General features: G+C 31.3%; 1 long non-coding RNA gene across 1 annotated transcript; it reads left to right on the top strand.

The window, feature by feature from the left end:
• The first annotated feature begins 5,065 nt into the window (after positions 1–5,065).
• On the top strand, positions 5,066–7,323 carry LOC132033839 (uncharacterized). Its single transcript, XR_009408885.1, has 2 exons — positions 5,066–5,593; positions 5,885–7,323. It is a non-coding gene; the product is annotated as an uncharacterized LOC132033839 (long non-coding RNA).
• Positions 7,324–12,902: the final 5,579 nt, after the last annotated feature.

Raw genomic sequence — 12,902 nt, 5'->3', positions numbered from 1 at the left:
TTCAAATTCCGAATCAAAAATAAAAAATTTGAAAGGCGATTTCGGGCATAAGTTGGGATTCGCAGGGCATAAGTTGGGTTTTTTCCTCATTAAGGCTAAAAAAATAAAAAGGAAAACTTGGCCTTAAGGCCCGATTTTGGATAAAAGTTTGCATTAAGGCATAAGTTGGGGTCTCATGTCTGCGAATTTTTTTTTATTTTTTTTTCCGGGTTCGAACTCGGGGGTGGTAGCGAAGGGCAAATATTAAAGACCACCAATTTGAGGGGCAAAAATTAAAGCCCACCCCCAAAAGAAGGCAAATCCACACAAAAAAATGAAACGGAAAAGGGTTAGGGCAATTTAATTTTTTGGTCTTTAAATTTTGCCCCTTATATTTGAAATCTTTAAATTTTGCTCTTCGGTTTCGGGTTCGAATTCTCGTCAAAATTTTAAAAAAAATTCGCAAAAAATAAAAAATAAAAAATTGAAAGGGCATAACTTTGATAATTCCTTGGGATTCGGTCCGGCATAAAAGTTTGGGTAAAAGTATGCCCCCACCGGCAAACTTTTAGTTAAACATAACTAAAAGTCCCCGGAAAAAAAAAAATATATATATATATATTTTTAACTTTTGTAAACTTTTTAATGCCTTAACTAAAAGTGTGTCCCATAAAACATGGCCTTAAGGCGTAAGATTTTGCATAACTAAAAGTTTGCATTAAATTTTGGCATAAGTTTTAGTTATGTTTAACTTATGACTTGCTTATATATATATATATATATATATTTTTTTTTTTTACTTTTCAATGTAAACTTTTAGTTATGCCTTAACTAAAAGGGTTAAAAAGTATAAGCTACGGAACTTTTCCTTAAGGCATAACTTAAACTTTGCCTTATAAGGCAAAGTCTATGCCTTAAGGAAAGTTCTTGCCTTATGGGGCATAATTTTGTTATGCCATAAAAAATATTAAAGCATAACTAAACTATGTCTTAGGAAAAATTGAGGGGCGGATGCGGCATAAAATTAAAGCATACACACCCCTTGCGAAATTATTTTTTATTTTAGGCGGGTTCGAACTCGAACTTCATGTATCCACACAAAAAAATAAAGAAACGCAAAAAAAAAAGGGTTAAAAGGGATAATTTTAATAATATGCTCCCTCCGGATCAAAAAGAGTGTTCACTTAGCCATTTGCACACCCCTTAATAAATTACTAACTTCTAGACAAAAATAGGTAATTCGATTAAACTGTCATTAATTAAATAGGCATTGAAATTTTATCACATAACACTTAATAGGGGCAAAATTGAAAAAATAACGTTAATTTATTTCGATTTGATAAGTGGACACTCTTTTTTACCAAAACAAAAGTCTAAGTGGACATTATTTTTTATCTGGATGGAGTAAAATCAAGCATTAATGCCAAATTTATTTATTTATTGCAAGAGTGTTTATACGCACGATATACAATATTATACACTTATTGTAGACAATGTATAAATCTTGTATAAAGGTGTATAATAATGTATAAAACGGTCAATTCAGATAATCTTAGAAATATAAGCCATTTCGGGTAAATATTTTCTCCAAATAGACATATGGTGTTATTTTCCCTTAAAGTATCCTGAAATTGGACAAATGGTTCAAAAATGCACTTCTTCCATCTATTGAATCAAATTTGTCGTAATGTTATTTTCAACGCTTAGAGTCGTCCTTCTATTAACGGCATAATTATATGATATTTAATTAAATTTTAGTTAAATATACGGCTTTTAGTTATTGGTCCACATAAAATTCCGACTCAATTAAAAAAAAATCGACTCATTTATAACCCAACTCAAAACTTATTTAAATTAACACAAAAATTATAAGCAGAATAATTGGGATGAAATGGGTATTCCGTTATATGATTCTTAAATTGTTCTCAAGAATACTAGGGAGTAATCATAGGAATTGCTTTAAGCATCTAAATGACTTTTTATTGATCTTGTCTCTATTGATTTTTTTAGCAGTGTGGTCGAATGAGTGCGAGACGAACTTTTAAAAGCACAAGACTATATTATCACATCACCGGTTTTGACACTATTGGCAAAATCGAGGGGGTTTATTGTATATTATGATGCCTCGAGGATTGAGCTAAGGTGTGTTGATGTAAATTGGCAAACTAATAAAGATTTGAGACCGTGTGAGTCTGATTTTGACACGGTGATGGAGACTATGTGAGTCTAAATTGATATTAGATGTGGAAACTATTGAGTCTGTATGTGAAAGTTATATGTGGGGACTATTGAGCCTGAGAGATCATTGGTATAATCTAAGTGCGTATGTGAGTATGGATCCGTTCATCACGAGTCACTGACTTGGTACCTTCCCTGGAAGGTGCACACTGATTATGAAAGAGCTAGCCAACTGAGTTGAAAAGTAATTTATTGATAAAGATTCAACCTATATTGTTTTTCCCTGATTATTACATGCTTTCGATTAGCTATATGTATTAAACGTGTCGATTCTTAAGTGATATTATATGTTGATTAAGTGCATGTGTTTGTGACTCTTGCTCTTTTCTCTATTATCTCTCAAATTATTTTGTACATGTGAAATGATAACGTGTATTTTAGTAACACTCGTTATTGCCTTATTGAGAGCGCGGTATATGACACTTACTGCATACATGTCGATTTTTTTACGCATACTACACTTATGGCATATTTTGTGCAAGTTTGAATCCTAATTCTAGTTGTATCCGTGATTGAGTTCCAACTCGAGGATTCGGCTTTAGTGGTGAGCCGCTTGCTTTGCCTCGAAGTGGCACGATGTTTGTTTTATTTTAATTTATTGTATTTTTATTAGTCAAATTCTGCATTTTCCTTATTTGACAATTGTATCTTATTTTCTAATTTTGCTCATGTCAAGGTACGCTTATTCTTGGGTTACGTTTTAGATCTAGCTTCCTACTGTATTAATCCATCATCTTTTTTTTATAATATATATAGACAATTAAATTTTATTTACTTTAGCTTCCAATTATGGTAATTGGGTTGATGAATACCTTGTTATTAATCTGTATTGCAAAAATACTTTGAAACATTAAGTTAGGAAAAATTTCCTAAAACGGAAAACAGAAAAAACAGAAAGAAAATAATAAAGCGAAAAAAAAAAGAACAAGATAGGAATGAAATCGAGCCCACTGAATGCACAGTGTGCCCTTAAGGAAATTATTCCCCTTAAGTACCCGAGATTGTGGAATATATCCTCCCAGGATAGAATGATTTTACTCACAAAGTATCGGTACCTAAAATGCCGGTGAACAGCGAACCACTCGAAGGCAATATATCACACGAGAAATTTTAATGCAAGAAATAAGAGAGAAGATCAGAAATTTCATAAGGAAAAAACTGAGGACTGGCGAAATTTATATAGCCATTGATTAGGTTTAGTGAAAAGGTGCAACTCAAAAGTTGCAACCTTTCAGAAATGGAGGATTAATTAATTTCGCAAAAAATTAAATATTTAAATAATTACGCGAAAATTAAAAGGAAAAACGGTCAGATTTTGGAAACTTATTAATGATTAAAAAATTAAACATTAAATAAATTTGGTCCAAAAAGATTATCAATCAATCAGATCATAAATCCGAAGCCGAAGCCGAGCCAAGCGACGATGATGACGGCGCGAGGGGAGGTCCTCTTCTTAACTCTTTATGAGCTAGAAGATGTGTTTCTCTATATAAGCACAAAAACTTTCCTTTCCACTACCAATGTGGTAGAAATGCTTCATCCAAAAAGCAATAAAGGAACAATTCAAAATTTTCATTTTCTCTCCATTTCCCATTCACCAACACTTAAAAACCCAACAATCCCCCCACATGAATAGGGAATGGCTATAAGTTAAGGAATGCACGGACAAATGTGTGATATACAAGTAAGGATTAATTGCATCTGGATAAGTAGGTTTCCCTTTGAACTTTCTATAGTGAACTTATATCGGATATACTCGATCAATCGGTAGATGTGATATCCTTGAACCGTCGAACTTTGTTGTATACCTAGATAACATAAGTCATACAATTAACCCTCAACTGTCTATGGTTCTCACGGTTGTGTTCGTTTCAGCCATGAACACCGCCTGGTTTCATGAGTGTATAGAGAATGGGCTTTTTCTATCATTCTCTTTGAAGCGGCTTATACTTCATACTCACATAGGTGATTCGTAAAACGTGTCATCACGTAGATACACTATTTGGTCATACCTTCCAAACTTATAAACCATTAAAATACTTAAGCTTTATTAACTCGTTAAAAACCCTTAATGTTTTATCCTTGTTCCTAAACATTGTCTCCATCATGAGAATGGATTGAGTTATTTGACAATGTCGAACCATCATTCATAACTTTGTTTGATCTCTTTGAACCTAGCTCTTAGGGTCTCCAGTCTGCTAGGTAGAGTTACCGCCATGATGACTTGTCCTAAGCCTTAAACCCATTCCCTTCGATCTTTCAACTGCCTCTCTAGTTAGGCCTTTTGTGACTGGATCCGACATGTTATCTCTTGACTTTATGTAGTCAATAGTGATAACTCCACTAGAGAGTAGTTATCTAATGGTATCGTGTCTCCGTCCTATGTGAGGAGATTTTTACGTTATACATAACGCTTCCTGCCATACCTGTTGTTGTTTGACTATCACAATGTGTGCATATAGGTGACAAAGGTTTAGGGCAGAATGGAACATCTTCCAAAAAAAGATCCAGAGCCATTCAGCTTCTTCACCAGCCTTGTCTAAAGCTATATATTTAGATTCTATCGTAGACCAGGAGATGCACGTCTATTTGGATGATTTCCAAGACACTGCTCCATTTCCAATGGTAAACACATATCCACTTGTGGATTTAACTTCAGATGATCCGGTGATCCAATTTGCATCACTATATCCCTCAATTACGGCGGAATATTTATTATAATGCAAAGCATAGTCTTTGGTGTGTTTTAAATACCCAAAACTTTCTTGCAAATGAGCATTTTTATGGCTTTTAATAGAATATATAGAGGGCATGTAACTACCTAAAAATGCACTTTAAAAAAATTGTTGTGCAGCTTTGTGTAGGACTCAAGCATTTGGATGGCTTTGATCCTCCTTTTGCACATAACGATGCCAAATCTGGTAATGTCCTTTTAATTCATAGAAAAGAACAACCACCTCTTGCAGTACTTTAACGGACGCAGTACTTTAACGGACGTACGTCTGCAAAAAAGCGAATACGCTCTCCTTCAAAGGCCTTGCAGTTGCAAGTAGTTGTCATTTCTTTTTAAGTGTCCACATACTTTGCTATTTGCATGCCTATAAGCTTCTAATGGATTCCCTCTTTTGGACCTGTCCGGTCTGAATGTTTTCACAATTACTGCTGCTTTTATATGCAAGTCGCAAACAGTAGTTACTGCATATTGTGCTCTTTGTTAGCACCCATTTCTTGCATTTTACACCCTTAACCCGCTCTGTTGCACTTATTCCTAATTCCCTTCATTTTCTGGTGTTGATTATGTAGGAATTGACATCTGAGCATGTGCTAGCAACTTTCCGAATGAGTTATGGGATTGCCATGCCGATGTGATATTGATGTAAGAGTTCCTAATATCACTTCACTTGTTATACAATTATATAGTCTCCAAGGTGAGATTTTCCATGTTAATAAATGGAACATCAGCTGGTTTTCCCGCAAAAAGGTTTAAGAGAGGGTGACTCGCTATTACCATACCTGCTTATTATGGTTATGGAGGCACTGAGCAGAATGCTTCCAAGGCAGTGAATCTGAATTGGATTAAGGAAGTTAAATTCTCTGATAGGAAAGAAATTGATTAGTTGTTTCTCATATCTTATATAAGAGGACACTTTAATTTTGTGTGATGCAGATAAGCATCAAATAGCACGTCTGAAGGGCATTTTAATTGGTTTTGAGGTTGTCTCAGGGCTCCATATCAACTTGCAAAAAAACAATGCTTTTCTATTAATGTTGACCACAAAGTCAAGAACTGGCTGACATTTTGGGTTGCAAGATTGTAATACTGCCAACAACTTACTTGGGCCTACCTCTTGTTTCGAAATATAATGATTTTAATTTATGGAAGGGGGTTGTCTAAAAATGTGAGGGGAAGCAGAGTACATGGAAGATACAATATATTCCTTTGGTGGTAGAGTTATGCTGGTTATCAGTGTGCTGATGGTATACCGACGTATCTGATGTCTTTGATTCTAGTGCCGGTGAAGGTAGAAAAGCAACTAAATAAAATCAGACATAGTTTGATATGGCAAGGGAGTCAAGAAGGCAAGAAAATGCATTTGATTAAATGGGAGGATGTGATTCAAAGCAAGAAGAATGGTGGTCTTGGTTTTAGAAATTTACAAGCTCATAATAATAAAAGCCTTTTATTTAAATGACTTTGGAGATGACAGAAGGAACTCTAGAATGATGGTAAATTTAAATATGGATGACGTGTCTATGGTTGCACTACCTAGATTGTATCTCCACTTGGTACCACATTTTGAAAATTTATAAATAGCAGATGTGATGAATTTATGGTGATGAATAGGTTGAAAATTGGAGATGTCAGTGTTATCAAATTCTGGGAAGACGAAGTGGAATGGGGAGTGCATGTTAGCAGAATCTTTCTCTGATTTATACAGCCTTGTAGTGAACAAGAATTGCTCCATTGTTGAACACTCGGATGGTAGTAGCTGGAACTTCCAGTTCAGAAGGAATTTCTATGATTAAATGCTGCAAAAGGTATTGTGGTGGATAGTTCGTGAAGATAATTCAATTTTCTGGATGGGAAAGATGGATGGAATTTGCTCTGCACGCTCCTGTTATGATATGTTGCTAAAGAAATTGTCTAGAAATGATGATGTGTGGCCTTGAGAGTTATTTAGAAGATCAAGGCTCCTAGCAAAGTTGATTGCTTTGGGTGGATTGAAATACATTAAAACACGTTTGATGCGGAAAATTGCAAAGGGGATTTGATCTTTGCAGCTGGTGCTATTCTTGTAAGGAAAATGTGGAGATAGTGAATCATTTATAGCATTTCAAGTTTGGGCGACAAATGTGATGTATGTTCTTGAACTTGTGTGGGATTCACTGGTGATTGTGCAAGGAAAACCCTCATCGCAAAATCAGAAGAAGACTTGGTTGTTTATTAATTTCCCTTTGCATTATGTAAACAGTATAGTTGGAAGGAAATGGTAGGTGTAGGTGCTTTGGAGGAAGTTATTTTCCTAATTCTAATGCTGCACTACTATCTTGGTACTGCCTAACGGGCTTTTTTAAATAAGAAATTACCTTTTACTGGTAACAAAATAGTAGTCTCTGAAGATTACTCATTTATTTTGCTAGATCTACTTACTTTAAAGTAGAAAATGTCAGAGGGGTTAAAAGAACTTGGGTTTTGTGTGGGAAGTAGTTTACATCATATTCAATCACTTTAGAGATGTATTGTTTAGTCTGTTAGTTTTATTTTTAGATAGTTAATCTATCTATAATTTTTTCTTACATATGTTCGATTCAAGCTTGAGGGTATTTCTCAGCAACAATAACATAGCTGTGGATGATCTCAAAGAAACTTTAGTATTATGATCTTATCATTTAGCTTTCTTTTTCTATCAACGTATTAGAAATGGTTCAAAAATACTTTCCTTTCACCTATTGGATCAAATTTGCCCTTCCTTTCACCTATTGGGTCAAAAATGCCCTTAACGTATTAGAAGTGACTCTAAAATGCCCGCCTTCACCAATTGGGTCAATTTGCTCCTAATATTATTTTCAAGCTTAAAATTATCCCTCATTAACGACGCAATTATATGACATTTAATTAAATTTTAATTAAATACGTGCTTTTTATTTAGGGTAAAAAACGTATATGTACATAGTAAGAGGGTATATTTACAGAACACGACGATACTCTTCAGTTTACAAAATATATCAATAGATTTCTTACAAAATCTATACGAATCGGGTAAATTAAAAAGAAACAAATAAATCACAGTAAATAAAGTAAGTAAACTTCCCTTATTTTATCCACTTTTCTTTCCCATTCAAAATTAAGAGATATTGTTCCCTGATTTTCTCCAACTTTTTCTCTCTTGTTTTATCCACTCCTCTCCATTCAAAATTAAGAGATATTGTTCCCTGATTTTCTTCAACTTTTTCTCTCTTGTTTTATCCACTCCTCTCCGTTCAAAATAAAGAGATATTATTTGCTAATTTTCTCCCACTGTTGCTCGAAAAGTCCATTCTAATCGGTTCTTCTCTCATTCAAAATTCATACACAATCAGTTTCTCGGTATGAATTAGATTCCATATAAAGTTCGCTATATTTTTGTAAGTGATACATGTCAGATTCATACAAAGTTCAATCACAAGAAAACAAATATGTATAAATTTTGTATGCAATATGTATAATTAGGGTTGTTCACGGTTTTGGTTTAAACCAAATCGAAAATTTAACCAAACCGAATAAAAAAACCGACATTTGGTTGGTTTGGTTTGATTTGGTTTTAAATTTTAAAAACAGATAATATTTAGCTTTAGCTTATATATTAAAAAATAATCGAATAAATAACCAAACCAAACCGATAAATTATATACATAAATTTTATAATTATTTATATGTATAATATTAGTTTTTCATAAATAATTATAAATATTTTATACCTTTTAATCATTAATTTGATTTTTGGTCTACTTATTTCACATAATTGTTTAAGCGCCCATGTTTTTAAGAATATCCCTCACTGTGTTTGTAAGCTTTTAACTCTTTAAATGTTAAGGTAAACCTACTAACGAAGTTCACGTTGTAGTCTAACGTCTTTAACTTAAATTTTTATCCTTTCATTGCTAATACCATTTGATTTTAGGTTGTTTCTTTTTTTTTTTCGAATTTATACTTTTCTTTTTTTCTTGTCAAAAAGGGTCCTAAACTTCTAATATTTTTCATATGAAAATGACAGCATATTGTAGATTTGAGGTTTCTACATGTACATATTTAAAGAACATCAAGATACGTCGCAACTCAAAACGTAACGCTCTCTAATACTCTTCCGTGCATCCTCCCCAAAAAGCATAAAAGAACAACTTTTTGTAGTCGAGACCCTAACCGTAGGAATAATGATAGAAAAACATCCTAAGTTTGGATCTATTACACAAAGTTTTTTTAATAAAAATGAGAATTGATGAAATGCAAGTACCGCCCAAAGTTTGGAATCATTACACAAAAAAGTTTTTTTTTTATTTCATATATTTTCATTTTAATTTTAGGTAGTCTTTATGTTTAATTAATATGTATGTTTTTAACAACAACTAAAAAAAGCTCTTATGCTCTACTTTGTTTAAGGCGATACGCGTATTAAGATGACAAAAATGGTGCAACAACTACTAAGTTTTTAGCCCTATATGTAATATTTTAGCAACTTCTGGGTAATTGGTACTACACTATCACTAATAAATAAATGCTTATTTACGTATGCTCCACCTTAAACTATAAATAAAAGTTTATCGTTTGAACAAAAAAAAGCATACGTCTTTTCAACTTTTTAATGTTTTACCGATAAGTCTCATGGTCGCTAAATAAACCGAAAATCGAACCAAACCGACAATAACCAAACCGTGGTTATTATTTTATTCGTTCTAAGTTATGGTTTTGTATATTTAAAAATCGACTAAATTGGTTTGCTATGGTTTTAATCAATAACCGACCCAAACCAAACCATGAACACCCCTATGTATAATTGTATAAATTCGTTATAATTTTTATGTACGAAATATGTATAAAAGTTATATGTATATTTTGATTATGATAAAATACATACAAATTGTATAAAATCTGATTAAAGTGTGTATAAATTATGAGAAAATATGTATAATAAATCTGTAATTGATACAAATCAGATTCCATACAAAATTCATACACTTGAAAATAAATATGTATAAATCTATATCTATATTATATTATTAAAAGCCAAGGAAAAAAGCACCACATTAAGCCAAGTGGTGTTGTCAGAAAAAGCCACATGTAACTTATTAACTACTCCTATTAACTAACAACTAATTCATCCATGTGGCATAATTAGAAAAGACCACATATGACTTATTACCTAATTACAGTAATAATAATTAATACATGAGAAGGAAAAAAAACTAATTAATAATTAATAATTAGTAACCGTGTTTGTGAAGTACAGGACATAAAAACTGTTGTAGCATTAGCAGACTTATTTGCTTTTAACCAAATCTAGATCTATTAGTAAATTTATTAGGCTAGGTGAACATACTATTCCAACTCAAAAATCTAACAATGAAGTCATGAAGATATAGATAGTACCTGTCTCAATTCAAAATGTAACAGTAAAATAAGCAAAACAATTAGATAATAATAATATTAAAGTATCTAGATAATGCCATTCAAATTCAAAAATATAACTGCACAAACCACTAATTACTTGGATTTTACATGTCTCAATTTCAATTTCACTGATGCGTCTATAAAAAAGGTAAAGCGAAGCAAGGAACCGTGGACTTTAGCATTCAGAACATATGTAGTGGTAACTTTGATGTTTTATATTTCTGATGTATATCTTAACATAAAACGATATTTTCTAAAATTTTGGTCATTTGTTAATTAAAACACAAAGATAGGACAAGCACAAGTATGTAATATTGCAAAGCTTCTAAAATTTGCTTATTTTTGAAATGTCCTTTTTTGAAAAAGCACATTTGAAAAGTGTACTTTTTGTGAGAAATAGTTTATGTTTGGCTCATTAATTTAAAAAATACTTTTGAGCACAATTAGTGTTTGATCAAACTTTTAAAAAGTATTTCTAAGTGCATTTTTCTAAAAGTACTTTTAAAAAGTGGTTTTAAAACTACTTTTTTGGCTTCTCCAAATCGTTTCTCGCTACTCTCCAAAAATACTTATTCTTCCCAAAGCCAGGCTTAAACACATCACTTTTTAAAAATAAGCAATTTTTGAGAAAAATAAGCTTGGTCAAACAAGCAATTTATCTTACTTTGAAAATTGATAAATCTCATACTCTAAATAAAATCGCGTAAATGAAATTATAATAGATAGAGTCAAATGGCAACATATTAATATTTAAAATATATTTATTTAAAAAAAATTTAAAAAGAATGAAAGAATTTCAAGCAAGAAAATAAAAATTAAAAATTTTCCCCAAATAGGAAATTTTGGTAATTGCTTATTAAAACCCATACGAAACTAACAATTATTATAAATCAATAAAATTTTATAATAAAATAATAAAAAAAACTTTGCATATATCAAATGGTAAAAAACTCAGTAAGATGTCATATTGGGAAAAAATAATGTATAAACAGGATATTATTTAATGTAATTACACTTTGATTCAATTTAAAATATAACACAAATAAAAAACACTCAAAATTATTATTGTTATTTTTAAACCAAATTTAAATAGTAATAGAATTCCAAGAAATAGAATGACAATGTACAAATAAATAAAGTGTAAAAATAAGAAAATCATATTTTTCTATTAAAAAAAGGGGAAAAAATGAACAAAAAATGAGTCAAGTTAGTAAAAAGTTATTTGGCAATGAAATATATCAAATAATAAATATAATCAAAAACAATAAACATTTACATATATGATAGAATAACACTTAGAGTCGTTTAAAGGGTAAAAATTTAACTTATGATTTTTGATTTATTTTAGCTTAAAAAAAGTGCTTAAAACCCTTTTTTTTTTGTTTGCTCAAATACTACAAAAGGCTTAAAAAATTATTTTAGCTTTTAAAAAGCATTTATAAATTTAAACCCAAAAAGGGCTTCCCTTTAAAATATGTATAAAATATTTGACTATAAAAATAATTAAAATTCCACGTCGGGGGGTACGTATCTTTGTTTTTAAACAAGGGGTCGAATGAAATAAAACCGGGACATGCCTCCATCTTCATCAATTGGGACCATTAGAAGACTATAATAATCTATCCTGTATGACCATGCCTCCATTTTTTTTAGATAATTCCAAAAAAAAGGGGATTTATTATATACCCCCCAAAAAGGGGGTATATGAATATTAATAACAAAAACGTATATGTAAATGTTAAAATTGGTGGAGAATTATTGTCAATGAAATTGTTTTTAAAAATTAGGAGGAAGGAAAGAATTTTGGGGTTTTAAAATTTTTTCAACAAATTTAAAAGGGGAGAGGGAAAAAACTTTTTTTAAAAAAAAGAAGAAGATTGACAACTATCCTAAAATTAAGCCTTAGATTTGAAAATTAGATTTTCTTCCTTAAAAAAAAAAACCCCAAAAAATTTGGGGTCCCCCAAGCCCCAAAAAATTAATCTTTATATTTTTTAAAAATGTTTTATAAATGGAAAAAAAATCCTTTTTGTTTTTTTTAATAAGTCTTAAGTAAGGTTATTAGGGCTTTTCCCCTTTTTTTTATTTTCCCCATAAAATATTGGCCAAAAAAAATTCATGACTAAACCCCCCAAAAAGCCCCTTTAAATTAAACGGGTAAGCGATAAAAAAAACTTTTAACCCCAAATTTTTGGGACTTAAAATAACTCATTTTGGGGCAACTTCTAATATGTTAAACGCATTTTGGGAAAAAGGGGGGGGAAAAAAAATTTGATTTGATAAAAAAAGGGGGATTTTTAAATTTTTTAATACGTTGAGAGCTTTTGGTTTTTTTTTTATTAAATAATTATAGTAGTTAGAGACATTGACAGAAAATACAATAAAGCATTCGGGGAAAAAGGGAAAATTTCAATAAGATAGTTGAGGACTTTCGTGGGGCAAGATTTTTTTTTTTTTTTTAATTGGGCTATCTAAATATGATCAACATTCATCAGTTTTATAACTCCCACAGGTTCAACAATATTATTTCAACTTTTAA

This window comes from Lycium ferocissimum, chromosome 10 (assembly GCF_029784015.1).
Source record: "Lycium ferocissimum isolate CSIRO_LF1 chromosome 10, AGI_CSIRO_Lferr_CH_V1, whole genome shotgun sequence".
In the NCBI taxonomy this organism is placed as follows: Eukaryota; Viridiplantae; Streptophyta; class Magnoliopsida; order Solanales; family Solanaceae; genus Lycium; species Lycium ferocissimum.
This window is presented reverse-complemented; position numbering and strand designations above follow the sequence as displayed.